General features: G+C 37.1%; 2 long non-coding RNA genes across 2 annotated transcripts; one reads left to right on the top strand and one right to left on the bottom strand.

Moving 5' to 3' along the window:
• Positions 1 to 9431: 9431 nt before the first annotated feature.
• On the bottom strand, positions 9432 to 16266 carry LOC105740682. Its single transcript, XR_001116755.2, has 3 exons — positions 16138 to 16266; positions 12568 to 12701; positions 9432 to 11456 (listed from the first exon to the last, which is right to left on the bottom strand). It is a non-coding gene; the product is annotated as an uncharacterized LOC105740682 (long non-coding RNA).
• LOC105740683 lies at positions 12134 to 15860 on the top strand. The gene is made up of 3 exons (XR_001116756.2): positions 12134 to 12337; positions 14940 to 15139; positions 15629 to 15860. It is a non-coding gene; the product is annotated as an uncharacterized LOC105740683 (long non-coding RNA).
• Positions 16267 to 16999: the final 733 nt, after the last annotated feature.

Here is a 16999-nt window from a genome sequence, read left to right as displayed (position 1 = left end):
TACTAATTTATGTTCCTACCAACAGTGTATGAGGGTTCCCTTTTTTCACATCTTTGGCAGAATTTGCTATTTCTTGTATTTTGGTTAAAAGCCGTTTTAGTTGGGACAAGATGATATCTCATTGTAGTTTTGATTTGCATTTCTCTGATGTATCCATCCATTCTCACACTGCCATAAAGATACTACCTTAGACTGGGTAATTTATAAACAAAAGAGATTTAATTGACTCACGGTTCTAAGTGCCTGAGAAGGCCTCAGGAAACTTACAATCATGGCAGAAGGTGAAGGGGAAGTAAGGTATGTCTTACATGGCAGCAGGAGAGAGAAGAGAGTGAGCCAGGAAGTGCCACACCCTTAAACCATAAGATCTCCTGAGAACTCAGCCATCACCATGAGAACAGCATGGGGGAACCTTCCCCCATAATCCAATCACCTCCCGCCAAGTTCCCCTCCACTGACATGTGGGGATCACAATTAGAGATGAGATCTGGGTGGGGACACAGAGCTAAACCACATCATCTGATGACCTATAATATTGAGCACATTTTCATATACCTGTTTACCATTTGTATGTCTTCTTTTGAGAAATGTCTATTCAGACCTTTTGCCCACTTTTTAATCAGATTATTAGATTTTTTCCTATAGAACTGTTTTGAGTTCCTTACATATTCTGGTTATTAATCCCTTGTCAAATGGATATTTTGCAAATATTTTCTGTCAGTCTGTGGGTTGTCTCTTCACTTTGCTGATTGTTTGCTTTGCTGTTCAAAATCATTTCAACTTAATGTGATCCCATGTGTCCATTTTTGCATTGATTGTCTGTGCTTTGGGGGTATTACTCAAAAAATCTTTGCTCAGACCAATGTCTTAGAGAATTTTCCCAATGTTTTCTTTTAGAAGTTTTATAGCTTGAGGTCTTAGATTTATGTATTTTATCCATTTCAATTTGAATTTTTTGTATAGTGAGAGTTATGAGTGTAGTTTTATCCTTCTGCATATGCGTATCTAGTTTTCCCAGCACCATTTATTGAAGAGACTATTCTTTCCCCATTGTATGTTCTTGACACCTTTACTGAAAATAAGTTTACTCTAGATGTATGGATTTTTCAGGAGGTTCGCCATTCTTTTCCATTGGTCTATGTGTCTATTTTTATGCCAGTACCATGCTATTTTGGTTACTATAGCTCTGTAGCATAATTTGAAGTCAGATAATGTGATTCCTCCTGTTTGTTCTTTTTGCTCAGGATAGCTTTGGCTATTCAGGGTCTTCTATGGTTCAATATAAATTTTAGGATTTTTTTTCTTTTTCTATGAAGAATGTCATTGGTATTTTCATGTACATTATATTGAATCTCCAGAATTCTTTGGGTAGTATGAACAGTTTAACAATTTTGATTCTTCTGATCTATGAAGATAGAATATATTTCCATTTTCTGTGTGTTCTCTTCAATTTCTTTTATCAAGGTTTTATAGTTTTTATTATAGAGATCTTTCACTTCTTTGGTTAGGTTTAGTTCTTATTTTTATTATTTGTAGCTATTGTAAATGGGATTCATTTTCTGATTTCTTTTTTGAATTGTTGTTGGCATATAGAAATACTATTGATTTTTTTGTATGTTGATTTTGTATCCTGCAACTTTACTGAATTTGTTATCAGTTCCCATAGTTTTTGATGGAATCTTTAGATTTTTCCAAATATGAAATTATATTATGTGCAAATAAGAATAATTTGATGTCTTCCTTTCCAATTTTAACACTTGTTATCTCTTTTCTTACGTTATTGCTCTAGCTTGGAATTACAGTACTATGTTGAATAACAGTGGTAATTTTTTGTAGATTTAGACAATATTGAATAATCTTGAAAACAAAAAATAAGGTGAGATGAATTAGTCTACTCAATTTTAAGAATTACATAGAGTAATCAAGACTGTATGATACTGGCAGAGAATGGACACGCAGATCAGTGAAATGGAATGGAGTCTAGTCATGGACCCACATACATATGTGAAACAATTTTGGACAAAAGTTCAAAACCAATTCAATGGAAGGAGGAGAGCCTTTTCAATATATGATGGTGAGCTAATTGGATATCAACAAGTAAAAAATGAGCATAGACTTAAGTCACATATTTTACAAAAATTAAAATCACAGGCTTAAATGTACAACCTGAAACTATACAATTTATAGAAAAATAGAACATTTTCAACATCTAGAGTTTTCAACATCTAGAGTTAGGCAAGAAGGCTATATAGACTTGACACTAAAAGCAGTTTATAAAAGGAAAAAATCAATAATTGGACCTCAACAAAATTAAATACTCTTGTTCTGCAAAATTCTATCTTAAGAATGGAAAGACAAGCTAAAGACGAAGATAAAATATTTGCAAGTCACACATCTGACAAATGATGGAGAATATATACTGAATATTCAAAACTCAGCATTAAAAAAAACTTAGAAAATGGACCAAAAAACACAGTGATGCATTTTACCAGAAGATATACAAGTGAGAAATAAACACATAAAATTTGCTTTTATTAAGAAAATAGAAATTAAAAACACAGTGTGATAAATTATACACAGTGATTAATTATTATTTTACAGTGACGAAACCCAATACTGCAAAGATGCAGAGAAACTAGATCACTCATATATTGCTAGTGGAAGTTCTTAAATAACAGAATATGAAACCACCATATGAGCAGTAATTGCATGTCTGAGCATTTATCCCAGAGAAAATAAAATGTGATCAGATCAGAACCTGTACATAATGCTTATAGTAGCTTTATTCATAATAGTCCCCAATAAAAGATAACCCAGATGTTCTTTAACAGGTGAATGGTTGAACAAACTGGTGGATCCCTTATATATTACTCATCAATAAATAGAAATAGGCTTCTGATATACGCAACCACCTACATGAATCTCTAGAGAAATACGTGGAGTGAAAAATGACAGTTCTAAAAGCCTATATACTGTATGATTCCATTTGCATGGCATTCTAGAAAGTACATAATTATATAAATAGATAGCAGATTAGTGGTTGCCAGGAGTTATGAAGGGTTACATTTGTGGGAGGAAAGTGGATGTGGTTATAAAACAGCCATATTGTGGTGATAGAATTGTTCTGTATCTTGACTGTATCAATGTCAATATTCTGGTTATGATGATGATGAACTATAGTTCTGCAATATGTTACCAAAGGGGAAACTGGGTAAATGTTACAGGGGAAATATCCCTATTATTCTTCACAGCTCTGCAAATCTATGCTTATCAGAAATAAAAAAGTTTAATTAGACCACTATACTATCTTGAATCTTAACACATCATTTGTGCAAATAAACTAATTCAAACAAACTGATATTTATTGACTTTATTAGCTATATTGTTAGTTGCTGCCAGGGGCCTAATGATATATATGAGGATCTGACTGCTACAAAATTATTTGTCTATCATACAAAGCATGGAAGACCCATTGCCTTGAGTCAATAACAAGCTGAAAAACTTGTCCTTAGTCCCAGTTGTAGCATTTACCTCATTAGCAGAAGAATTAACATGGGCATGTACTTTTAAGATTTTTGGATGCTTCCAGATTACTTTTGATCACATGGAAGTGACCTTTTCCGACTTTCCTCAAGCTGGACTAATTACAGCCATTTGTCGCTTAATGATGGGGATACATTCTAAGAAATGTGTCATGTTGTTAGGCAATTTTGTCCTTGTTTGAACCTCATAGTGTGTGTTTACAAAAAGAAACCTAGATCAATGGCCTACTGCACACCTAGGCTGTATGGTATATGGCCTATTTCTCCTAGAATACAAACCTGTGCAGCATGTTACTGTATTGAATACTGTAGGCAACTGTTACGCAATGGTATTTGTGTATCTAGACATTAAAAAGGTATAGTAAAAGCAGTATTATAATCATATATATGTACATATATATGCATGTGTGTATGTATTTTCTAGTTGATTTATTCCTTATATGTAAACTTTAGCTTCTTTTTGTTAAGAAATAGTCTTAAGTGATAAATAGCAGAGACCTATCTGGGGTCAGAGTGACTGGTTGAGATCCTGATTAAGGTACTCACTAGCCATGTGACATTGGACAGGTTACTTAACCTCCCTTTTTCTTTCCGCATCTGATAAATGAGAACAAAAATAAGCATTATCTCTGAGGGTTGATAGAAGAATCAAATGAAGTAGTATTATAAAGCACACAGAACACTGTTCTAAACAGGTGTTAAATAAATTCACAATTTGGCCTCGGATAATTTCTTCTGACTCTATGAAATGAAAGTCAGTGAAATAAATACACTCTCACTATTTCACAACTTCTAGTCCAACAAATATACTTACAGATTTATATGCTTAGCTGCAAAATGATCACAAACAATTTGAGTACTTTTATAAGGGAAAAATGAAGTTAAAATAATAACTCCTGTAAAACACAGGATGTGAATGCTTCAATGTGTCAAGATGTTTTTCTTCATTTAAACATTTAGATAATTTTTGTCTAGTTTCCATCCACATGTGTCAGAATGAAACCTCACAGGCTATATTTTACTAAAATTATTTTGTAGGTGTCAAGAATGTGGACGATAGAATTCAATCTATCTACTGAAGATTATCTGTTTGCAGCAGCCCCACCTTGCACTACTTTTAGAATCAGTGAACTCTCTGGGGGATATTTTTTAAAAAATTAACTGTGATGTATTTAATTAGAGAAACAGAATAAAGATATTTTTCAAAAATAATACATACAATTACTCAAAATTCTAGACATGACATTTGTGCTGTTGATTTGCTGAACAGCACAGTTGATACTCAGAAAATTTGGACCCCCTCGCTGTCAACTTAGAACAATGTCATTTCTTAGAGTGACAGCAGAATGGATGCTTAAAGATAATAAATTCATTAATCTTACCTTCCTCACACTTCAAGTGAATAACGAAATGTGGATAAGTGACTCAAAAAGATAAAATTAAACTCACCACCAGATGTCTCCACTTTGTAAGGCAATTAACCAAACAAAAAAGAGGTGATTCAAAGGGAGGGTTGATTTACGGCAGTGTTCTTGTCTGCAGTGATTTGTACCCCCTGGGGACATATAGGGTACTACCGTCTTTCAGTGGGTAGAAGCCAGGGTTGCCTCTAAATGTTCTACAATGAACAGAACAGCCCTCCGTAACAAAGAACCAGCTAACCCAGAACATCAAAACATTTTTTATGTGAGATTATAAAAGATTATAAGAAAAAACAGGCATGAAACTAAACTCTGTTTTCTCCCAGCACCCTCTAGATATCTCTATTATAGGCCCAATAACATAACATTCTTTATTAATATAATATCATTTCCGTTTTACTTGAGTGTCATCCTCACCAGGTGATGATGTCTTATTGAGAAGGTGACCAAGGTCATTTCTATTTCTGTATGCCTACTGCTTCCTAGAGTGTGTGGCATGTGGTACACCCTCCATAGCTTGTCAAATGAATGATTTCATGAATTAATCATAATAAGGTATAGAGTCTAAGTGGAGCAAGAATAAACTCTACATTGAAGAAAGATGTGTTTCAGAATCTATCAATCCCAAGTGTAATGGAAGCTGGTGGCATTAGCAAGCAGCCAGGGCCTACTGGTAACAGGTGGTGTAGGTTGTTAGAAAGAAAACGGAGACGTTAGCAAAATTTTGAAGGAGGATGTCAGGCAAGAACATTATACACAATTGAGTTGTTCAGAATTCCTTCTTGAAAAAACTAAAACTTTTATTTAGATTAAAATATAAAATTGCTGGATGGTACTTGGCAATACCATCCAACCATTTCATATTTTAATCTAAATAAAAAGCTTCAAACAGGATTGTCAAAAGAACTGATTGATGGTCAACACTAAATATATATCTGTGTGTATTGATTCAAATATAAACACCAAATTAATAATAACTATAAAATTTGGAGTATGTAAAATAATAAAACTGAAAAAGTAAAAATACTGTAATGAATAATAAGTTAGAAGGTTTCAGAGGAAATTGAAAGAAGTGTTAGATTTCTTAACTATACAATTGAATAAATCACAGCTGTAAAATTGTAGGTTAAAATAACTACAAATTCTTAGTGTCATTTATGTTTTTTTCTAAATTTTGGGGAGATGAGAGAAACTATATTTGGAGGGTAGAATCATTTATTTTCACTTAAATAACTATATTTATATTGAGTATTATTCTGTTAAATTTGACAAAATATTCAATATTTTATATTTAAAAATCATCCAAAACATAACATTTCCCTAGAGCCTTTCTTTTTTTTCTTCCAGTCATCACCCACTAACCCATTCAACCATCTATCCATGTAGGTTTATAGGAAGACACTTGCAATGCTGTTTATGCCATGTTACTTATGCTAGTTTTGCGTGGTTGAATTTGGAGCTATTTTTAAATTTTATATTTTTATTTTTTCACAAATTATTTATTTATAATGAGCATTATTGATCTAGAAAAAACAATGTACTACACATCTTTGTTTTAAACATTTTTAAAAAAATTTACTCAGTCTGCTGATTCAAATGTTGATCTCTTCTGAAAATACCCTCATGGGCACACCCAGAAATAATATTTGATAAGCCATCTTGGCATTCCTTAGCTTAGTCAAATTGACATAAAATCAACTATTACAAGTGGTTAATTATGAGTAGTAGCAGTGTGAATAATATCTTTTCTTGTATTCTTTCATACTTATTTTAAAAAGTTACATTTTCCGTGAGGAGAAAACATTTAGTAGTTCATTCTGCAGGACCTATGTAGAAAGGACTTCTATCATTCATTCAGAAGACAACTGCTGGAACAGAAAAAAAATGAGGAAACACAGAACACAGAGCTTCATTTCTGCTTCTCTTTTCTTTGGCTGAATCCCAAACAGCTAAGCCCAGTAATATTGGCTTGGACAACCAGATGTTCTCTTTCCCTTGTACTCTCTCTTTGACTTCTGGGCTAAGTGGTAATTTTGTGGCGTCTAAGAGAAGTACAGAGTTGGGAGAAAATTACTTAGAAACAAAATCAAAGGAAACCATAAAAGTAAATACTCTGTATTAAACTGCATCTATCATAAAGGAATGTAACAAAGCTTGCAAACTCTGGAGTGATGGAGAGGCACCAGGCTTTGTGCTGAGTTCAGTCATTTCTCTCAGCTATTAAATATTGTCAAGTATCTGTGCTCCTTCTTGACTCTAAATGAAGCTTCCTTCACTCCCTTTAGATTCATTTATTATGCAGTGAGACATTTATTTTTTTTTTCTTTGGAAGAAGGGACTAATCTACTTGCACAGGCCAGCTTTTGTTTATTTGTCTGCACCAACAAACTTGCAAAGTTGTCCTCTTGCAGAGGTGAAATCACCTAAGCATAGGTGAGGGAAGAGGACACTCACCTGGAAAATTACTGCTTGTTACAAATATGAACTCCGTAGACTGTCTAAGGCAAAGCTACTGAAAGCTTCATTCTTAAGGACATCAACTTATGTTGAGCATAAAATAACACTGGAGAAATTTGCCAAGTTTAATTGGGAATTTTAAAAAATTGTGTCACCTCTAAATAATTATATAAGGTGTGAGTTCAGCTGGATACTTGGAGAATCCTCTTCTTCACTGAAAGAGATGAGATCCTATGACTCTAAGCTTAAAACCCTTCACTGGATGCTGATGGCCCCTGGTTCCTAAAGGGGCCGTTGCAGGTCCAAAGTGAGGTGAGGAAACGAAGGAGAATGGAAGGGGGTTTCCATGAAGCTAGATTTTTTCCCAATCTAATATATTTATGGTTTGCCAAATAATGCTGTCCTCCTCCCTGCCAACACACACACCAAGTACTCCACTTCCTAATCCCCAGAACCTGTGCTCGATTACTGTGTTATCTTCCATGGCAAAGGGACTTTGCAGATGGGATTAAGTTAAAGCCATGGAGGCAGGGAATTTATCTTGGATTATTCAAATGGGGCCACACGAATCCTTTAAAGTGGAGAATGTCTCTCAGTTTTGGTCAGAGAAAGGGATGTGATTATGGAAAGAGGATCAGAGTGATGTGATGTGAAAGGAACTTATCTATCCCATCCTTGCTGGCTTCCCATGGGGGAAGGCACCATGAGCCATGCTATAAGAGCAGCCTCTGCAAGCCGGAAAAGGCAAGAAATGAAGTTCCTCCGAGAGCTTTCAGAACGGAGTGCAGCTCTGCCAACACCTTGCTTTCAGCTGAGGGAGACCCATGTCCAACCTATGATCACAAATACCATACGATAATAAAGTTGTGCTACTTTAAACCATGAAGTTTGTGGTAATTTGTTATGGCAGCAACAGAAAACTAATACAATATTTTTATTGTTTTTTGTCATATCATGTCTTTTGAGTTTGTAATTTAAAGTGTTCTCTTTATATCTGTGAAATGATTTAAAATGATAGTGTATGTGAATGTGTGTGTGTGTGTGTGTGTGTGTGTGTCTGTGTTTGGGTGGTGGTGTTATTTCTAGTTTATTTCTTCCTTGCCAAAATAAAACATAATTATCCTGTGTTAATCCTCTAATTTGAATTCTCCACTCCTTCTGCCTTACATGTATCTCTTCCTCCTTTCTTCCCTTTCTTCTTTTTCTAAAATCGTGTTATGAAATTTAACTGTTGACATATAGAATAAAGTCCCTGCTTGTTGTCCATGATGCATTCTATGTATGGCTCTTCTAATCAGGTCCCTCCTTCCAGTTGCACACCCACCCCCAACTCTTTATCCTCTAACACAGTGAATCTCAGACTTCCCAGTGATCATAATTCCTCTGGTACTTGTGAAGATGCACACGCCCACTTCCCACCATGCACCTGCTGAATCAGCATCTCCCAGAGAGGGATCTGAAAATCTATGTATTTAGCAAGGCATACAGTCATTAGTTAATTATGAGAAACACCATTTTACTAGCAGCACCAAACCTAATATCCCCTGTATGTGCTATGCCCTCCCCACAACCCATTCATGCCTCTAATCAGGTCTCCTTCTGCTAGAATTCCCTCACTCCTCTCCTTCTTCCCTTTCTGGTTCCTTCTGACTTTACCAGGCCATCTTCTCTTCCTAATTGATGTTATTTGATCCAGATTCTCACTTCCTGCGAGTCCCCTAGCTGACCCGCTATCTTCAAATCATGTGGAGCGGTCACACAAATGATGATGGCTGCATTTACCATATTGTCCTGTAATCATCTGTCAGTCTTTCTTCATCAGCAAGATTGTGTCCTTGGATGCAGGGATTGTGCCTTGCTCATTTTTCTCCTCTAAGACCCAGCAAGTGCTGAACATGTATTAGATGCTAAGCAAGTGCTTTCAAGAGGAATGAGTGAAAGAATGGCCACAGGAATGAATTAAGTACTAAAGGCATCACATAATGAGCTAATTCTCTCCTTTCTCTTTTTTAAGCACCACGCTCCTTTCAGTTAATAGCCTAAGGGGATTCAATTTAGAGAGCCTGTCACAAATGTCCATATGAGAAAGGAAATCTGGCGTGTGGGGTTTCTGGGTTAGAAAGAAAGAAGTCATGCTATGCCAACTTTACCTTCAAAATGTATTTCACTTATTACTAAACACTTCTCACAATGCCATGGACAGCATGCTGGTCCAAGTGTCTGTCATTTCTTTGGCCTCCCAGTGGTTCTTGAATATAAGAAGCACAGGGGCTTTTGCCCTGGCTATTCCCTCTGTCCTAGATAGTATTTATATATGGTGGTATATGTATCATGGCTCATTTCCTCTTGGAGAGGGTTTGCCTAAGTGACCTATCTCAAATATTGCTCCTATCATAAGTGGTTTAATTTACCCTGCTATATTCTTTATTTTCTCTATAGCGCTTATATAGGATATATATTGTATATTTTTTCTATCTTGCTAATAAGAATATAGGTTCCATGAAGGCAGAAATTTTGTCTGCTGTATTCACTGTTCTATCCCCAGGACTTAGAGTCATTCCATGTATACAGCAGGTGGTCAGTACAGATCTGTTGGATGTTGAATATGGGTGTGGCAGAATATTTCAGTAGAACCAAGCAGCCTAGTCATTACATAATACAAGGCGCGATGCATGCATACACTCATCCCACTCAGCACACATCAGACATCTTAAGGTGGCATTTTAAATGCACCTTAATTTATATCTGCAATTGCTAAGACACAAAAATTTAATGAATATTTTCTTCCATTTTTTTACATCTATTTCCTCAGAAGGCATGTGAGATTTTGCCTGTCCGTTGTTGCCGTCGTTTCCCCTTGTTAAAGTAGTCCCCCAACCTACTGCCCGTTGCAGCCTGAGGGAACAAGGCTGGGTTTTTGTGGATGATGGTGTGCTAATGCAGGTCCACTTTAGTTTTTCCTATTCCTATGGTGATGCTGCTGAAGGCCAATTAAAAATAAACAAATTGGGGCGGGCACGGTGGCTCACGCCTGTAATCCCATCACTTTGGGACGCTGAGGTGGGCGGATCACGAGGTCAGGAGATCGAGACCATCCTGGCTAACATGGTGAAACCCCATCTCTACTAAAAATACAAAAAATTAGCCAGGCGTGGTGGCGGGCACCTGTAGTCCCAGCTACTCAGGAGGCTGAGGCAGGAGAATGGCGTGAACCCCAGAGGCGGGGCTTGCAGTGAGCCGAGATCGCACCACTGCACTCCAGCCTGGGCGGCAGACCGAGACTCCGTCTCAAAAAAAAAAAAAAAAAAATAGTTAGAGGTGTGCCCTGAGCCATTGGAGTGGCAGGCATGGAAATCTCATTTAACTTTTACAACAGAGCCATTTGTTCCTTGTCCAGCCTCCTCCAGAATGCCGTCTTGTTTTGAATTCCTGGAGTGGTGTGGGGCAACCATCTGCATGATGTAACCCCACGAATTGTTTTTCAACTGCGTGGTATCTCTGTTATATCAAGTCTAGAACTTTGCTAACTTCAGGCATGATATTATCCTCCTACCTAGGAGTCTCTCACTTCATTTTGCTCATGCCCTGGAGGGATTTCTGAACTCTGATCCAGTTTTTTTTTCCCTCACCTTGAAGACTTTTTTTTTTCCTTCTAATACTATAAATGTAGCAATTGTAGTCTTGTCTCTTATATGTTTATTTCAATTCTTTGTTTTCCCCAGTTTTTCTTTTCTATCTTTGATGGCGTGAGATTTTTTTCTAATCCGCAAGAATAAAATATATACTCCAGCGACCACTGTCATAGGCTACGTGGTTTTCTGTTTTGAGGTTTTGAGTTACATTTCTGTTGCTTCCTGGTCAACTGTACATCTCATGGCCCTGATGACATGGTAGTCACCATGTCGTAGGTATCCTGTTCATTTGCTGGGCAGGAACAGCTGTCAAACAGTACATTTGATGGCTTTTCACAGAATCAGTCCTGCCTTGGAAATTATATTCTAAAAGCTCTTAGATGTCCATATCCACATTTCTTTGCCTGAAAAGAGAATAAAAGGAAAGAAAAAATATGTTGGATATATCAAAACCCAACAATTCTTTCTTCCCTCACCCATCCTTTCCATCTCCAAGTGCCCTGTCCACAAGAGATACAATATGGACATGTGCTTTGAACTCATATGGCTGGAAAGAATAGAAGGGAAGTGGACATAATCTTGCCTGAGGCCATGGTTATCACAGGGTGAAAGCAGGATGAGTCTGGGCTATCAGAAAACCCAAAGTCAGTGTATGCTAATCTAAGGTGACTAACCTGTCCTAGTTTTCTTGAGACTTTCCCAGTTTTAGCACAGGAATTCATGTCTTGAGAAAACCAGGATGATTTATCGCCATCAGAATCATTCAAACACAACTCTAAGTGCCTACTCTGGGCCCAGCATTGCCCTTCAGGTAACTCGTGGTTTGGTCAGCCAGTCCCGTAGCCTGTCCTCTTCTGCATTTGCCTTTCTTATGTTTCCATAAACCTTTAGAGGTTGCCCTTGTGTTAACGATTTCACATTCATGCCTGGGCTTGGTCGTCCTGAATGTTTGACCCTGTTAATTTTATTTTATTCTCTGACAAGACCTTGGGCTGCCATAAATCCAAAATGAAAATGCTGTTTGGAGTCACAATGAAAATGGAATGCGAGAAGATTCTAGAGAAGATAAAATAACCCACAGAAAAGAAGTACGGAAGGCAGGGGTAGCAAGGAGGAGCTGTGCCGTGTCACGGCACGCAGCGAATGCCCATGGATTTTCACAAATGCTGTTAAAATGTGAAAAGCAGGTGTTTCTTTTTTCTTCAATCTGAGCTTCAAGCTAATATGGGCATTCAGCTAAATCCCTCGCGGGTCCTGAAACAGTATGTGATTTTGGATTTCAAAGGTAATTATGGCTGAATTCATTGTATGGCCAGTGCACCTGCCAGGTAGACATTACAAAAGAGCATGCAGGGGGCCACCAAGAGAATTTGGAGGACAATTTCTCCATCACAAAACCCCTTTGAAAGCCTATTAAGGCATCAAATGCCAGGAATGGAGTTGAACATATTCATAATACAGTTAACAATGCAAATGAAGCAACAGTTCCAGGTCAGAGAAAACGCCAATGCTCACCTGAGAAATTTGGGCTCCAGTGTATTGTGTCTGTCCTGCAGTTGACTCACAGTGAGTTATCTTGTAGAAAAGTGGCATATTTGCATATTTAGATCCTGGCTGGGATAAGCAAGAGAAATACATGTTCTGGCTTTCTGAAATGAAATTGAGAAAGAGGGGGCACATATTGCTCAATATGCTCATTTATTCATTAAAAATACAAGTATGAACATCTCCCAGGCCTTCACTGGGCAACTGCCCTTGGGAGAAAATAGAGACAAATAACAATAATAAAAAGCCAGCAGCCCTGTCCTGATGGAACTTAAGATCTGGTGGGAGAATCAGAAATAAATGGAATAATTACCCAAGTTAATATAAAATTGCAAATATAATAAGACCCTCAAGAAGAGGTACCAGGATTTCTGAAAGCACAGAATAGAAGAATTAGAACCAGTTGGGGGCTTCCCTGAGAAACTGAAATTAGGCTGAGGTGGGCAGTATTCACACTTGCTCACTGCCCAATCTGGGACAGCACTGCCGACAGCTTGGCCTGCATTTCTCCAAGTCTCCACGACTAATTTTGTAGGTAGACATTGTCCTTTCACACCCTCAATAATCTTATGAGAAGTGTTTAATAACCTTAGGAAGAATACTCCCCCATTGTCAGTAACCGTAATGGGAATGGCCCATCACCCTCAGTAACCTTAGGAGAAATATCCTGTCACAATCAGTAACCTAAGGAAGAATATTTTATTACAGTCCTAGAATAGAGGCTCCCTGAACAACCCCTCTTTTGTACCTCTGTAACTATTCCTGTACTGCAAAAGTCCAAATCCTGCATAGAGTAGCAACTCACATATTAGTCAGATTAATGTATTTATTCCCACCCTACAGATTTGAAAAATGTGGCCTAGAAAGGTTAACTAGTGTGCTGAAAGCCATATAGCTAGTAAGAGGCAGAGCTGTGATCACTACCAAGCTCTCTGTGTCCAGAATAAGAGAGTGCATTCAGATTAGAGGGCACCGCAAGAGCCTCATGCATATTCCTGCAAAGGACAAGGATTTGCTGCCTTTCCTGTACATCCCTAAAGAGAAAGAGGTTCAACTCCTCCTTCTGGTCACGTGTATTTCCCCTGAAAACAGAACCTAGGCAGTGTCTTTCGCCACATGTTGGCAAATGGTAGAGAGAGGGCTGTTTTGCTTTGAGACACGAGCTCCCAGGATCGCCTGTCTTGCTGATGAAAGTACAGATAAGCCTGTCAGATAAGCCTCCTGCTGCAATGACTGAGGTCTCCAGCTCTGGATTGCTTGCTGTGGACAATTCCTCTTGGAAAACCGTGTAAGCACCTTTTGAAAACCACACAGCACTGAGAAGCTTCCTTCCAGCAGAAGCACAAAAACTGGAAACCTTGAGGCTTCACCCACGTGGATTAAGTAAAATGTTTTAAATGACTCGGAGGCTACTTATAAAAAACAATTTACATAAATTGATGTTCTATTCGAGGAGGGTAGAGAGGGTGGTTTTAATTTTTTCAAAACTTTCCTTTCAGTTTTAATAGGGGCAGTGGCCTCGAAGAAGCAACTCCTTTTGATAAAACATGCTTGTAAATTTATTGAGACAGACTGCAGTTGACCCTATTTCAGGCAAACCTCTGGGGCCTCCCACATACAGCCGTCGTGAGTGCTGAGGATCCTGGGATTTGAGTTGCTGGAGGAATCCATTCTCCATGACTCATGCTTTCTGGGCTCTGAGATGCTCCAATTCATTTCTGGGTATTTAATTTCTAAAAGTATTCAAGGTTTTGTTGAAGATCTAAACAGTGCTTAGAAATTTTTACCCTGGTTTATCTTGTTGAAAATGAACCTGGGAGGACTGAGGTGCAGGCATACAACAATCACACACACACAAAAGACAAATACTAAGCTCATCAATGTGGCCCAGACAGGAAAAATGTCATAAATATAAAATCGTAGATTATAATGTGGTTACACATATTTACTTATTCTATTGTCCTTGTTTTTTTAAGAGGTGATAAATGAATATGGTAAACATTTTAAACAGATTAAAATTATTTTCTAATTAGAGATAATTCTCTCTTCTTCTCTCTCATGTCAGCTAGTTTTCCATTTACCCTCTGAAAAGATAGCAACATAATGAATTTCTTCTAGACTCTTCCAGAAATATGTTGTCCATTTAAACATATATTTTCCATCCTCTAACATATACTTTTATACATGGATATAGTATGTGGACAGTATTATGCATTTTGATTTTTAGTTAATAATACATCTTTTGAGGTACCCACTTCAATAACAATAATAATACCAACAGCAGCAAACAAACCCATATAGAGTATGTGTCTAAACCTGGCACTTTTCTAAATTCTTTTCAGATAATCCCTGCATCTTCTGGGAGAGGTGCAAGTATCAACCAGTTGGAGACACAGGGAAAGGGTGGTATAATTCAGAAAGTGACTTGAACAAATTTACACAGAAGGTAGTGAAGTGTGATTCGAATTCAAGCAGTCTAGACTGTGCCCCACACAACTCTGCAGCATAACCTTGCAGTATGAAAATGATGCCTCTCATGCAGGTATGCCTTATCCTTTTTAAGAGCTGCATAATATTCCTTTGCATGGATGTATCATTGATTTATTTTGTTCACTGTTAGTGATGTCTTAGACTTTTTCCTACAGTTTGCCATTGTGAGCAATGTTTCAATCTTTGAATATTTCACCACGCTTTTGAACCCATACTAACCGCACATATTTGTAAAATCAATTAATCAATTTATAGTAGTAGATTTATAGGCTTCTTAAACACCAAAAGCTTATTTTCTTCTTACTAGTAGGGAGATATGGATGGGATTTACTGAAACAAGACATATAATGCATATCTATTCTTGCTGCCAAATCAAAATGGCCCCATCAAAGTGCAAGTGCTCACTAAATATTCGTTAAATGAAAGAGTTAAATAGAAAAAGCTGCCATTTAAAAACATTATCACAATGCAAAAAATATGTTGATTTATAAGATCTCATTAACTTCATGCAATTAAAGCAACCATTATCCTCATTTTACAGCTCAGGGATATGAGATCCAGTGACTTACCCAAAGTTTTGAAGGAAAGATGTAAAAGAGCCATCTCTGAACTTCTGTCCTTGGGGATCTACATACTCTTTCCACTAGTTCTGACCTTAGCAGGTGTTTGACCCAGGACTTGCCCTGCTTGGCTTCCATTTGTATAGAACTAATGCCAAATTTCAAAAGAAAACATTACATGCCATAATCAATAAAAACAAAATATCAAACATGTATTATGTGGGAAAGACTGAGATAAATACTTGGCATTGCATTACCGCAATACTCTTGGCAACCATCCTACGAGCCTCATGCAATCACTGCTACCGATTTGCAGATGAGAAAAAGAAAACTGACGCTAAGCAAAGTTTAGTAACTTGCCCAATATCACAAGAAGTAGTAAGTGACAGAGGAAGACTTAGCTCACATCTGAGTGTCTCCAAATCCCAAATCCCAAAGCCTCATGCTCTACTTTTTTACTGGAAGTTAAAATAAATATTATGACAGATACCTTTTGAAAACCTTAAGGATGATATGTATTGGTTGTACTGATTCCTGAATGCATCTGTATTTCCTAAGGCTTTTCTGTCCTTTATTTTCAAGAGTCTTCCATATACCTCTTAGGGAATCTGTCTCAGCTAGTATTATAATGAGAACTATCATATAGCAAATATTAAGCTGCTTAATAAATAACTACATATTTTTTAAAAAATGACAAACTCACCAGAATTGGCCTTTACTTAATAATCACAAACACCAAGCTTATGAATATTTCATGCTCACTCCTTTCTGCTGAGAGTGTGAGCATCCTGCATTTCTAAAGCTACAGATTACGCAGGGAGCAATGGAAACCATATGTTTTGTGTGTTTTCTTAAACAATTTGATGATGGAAGAACACCTGGCAGTGTTAGAGATAATGTAAGAAGTGGTCGCCTTTTGATATTTGAGTGCTTGAAATAAAAATCTCAAATGGCAAATTGTATTCCAAACCACAGTAATTATAGAAAACAGTACAAAAAGGTATACATTTTAAATTCATAAATCTAAATGAGTCTATCTGCAAGTAAGTAAACGTTATTCAATTTTCCACAGCAACTACCCCATCAACACTATCACCCAAAACACTGATGACATGGTACTACTCAAATGTTGGAAACTTTCAGTTTTGAGTTCAATTGTTTCTTTCTTTGTTCCTTCCTTTCTTCTTTCAATCAATGAATGTTAGAGTTGTTTTTAAGTGATCTCAAGAAGTACACAGTTCAATGAATATGAGGAGTAAGAAACCTAAATGAAGGATAGGAAGACAGAGAAGTCTTCCTCCAAGATGGAATGTTTAAATCTGGATGAGAGGATTGGTAAGAGTTTACGAGGC

The sequence above is a fragment of the Nomascus leucogenys genome, chromosome 13 (assembly GCF_006542625.1).
Source record: "Nomascus leucogenys isolate Asia chromosome 13, Asia_NLE_v1, whole genome shotgun sequence".
Classification (NCBI taxonomy): domain Eukaryota; kingdom Metazoa; phylum Chordata; class Mammalia; order Primates; family Hylobatidae; genus Nomascus; species Nomascus leucogenys.
The sequence above is the reverse complement of the archived record's forward strand: the minus strand, read 5'-3'. Positions and strand labels throughout refer to the sequence as shown.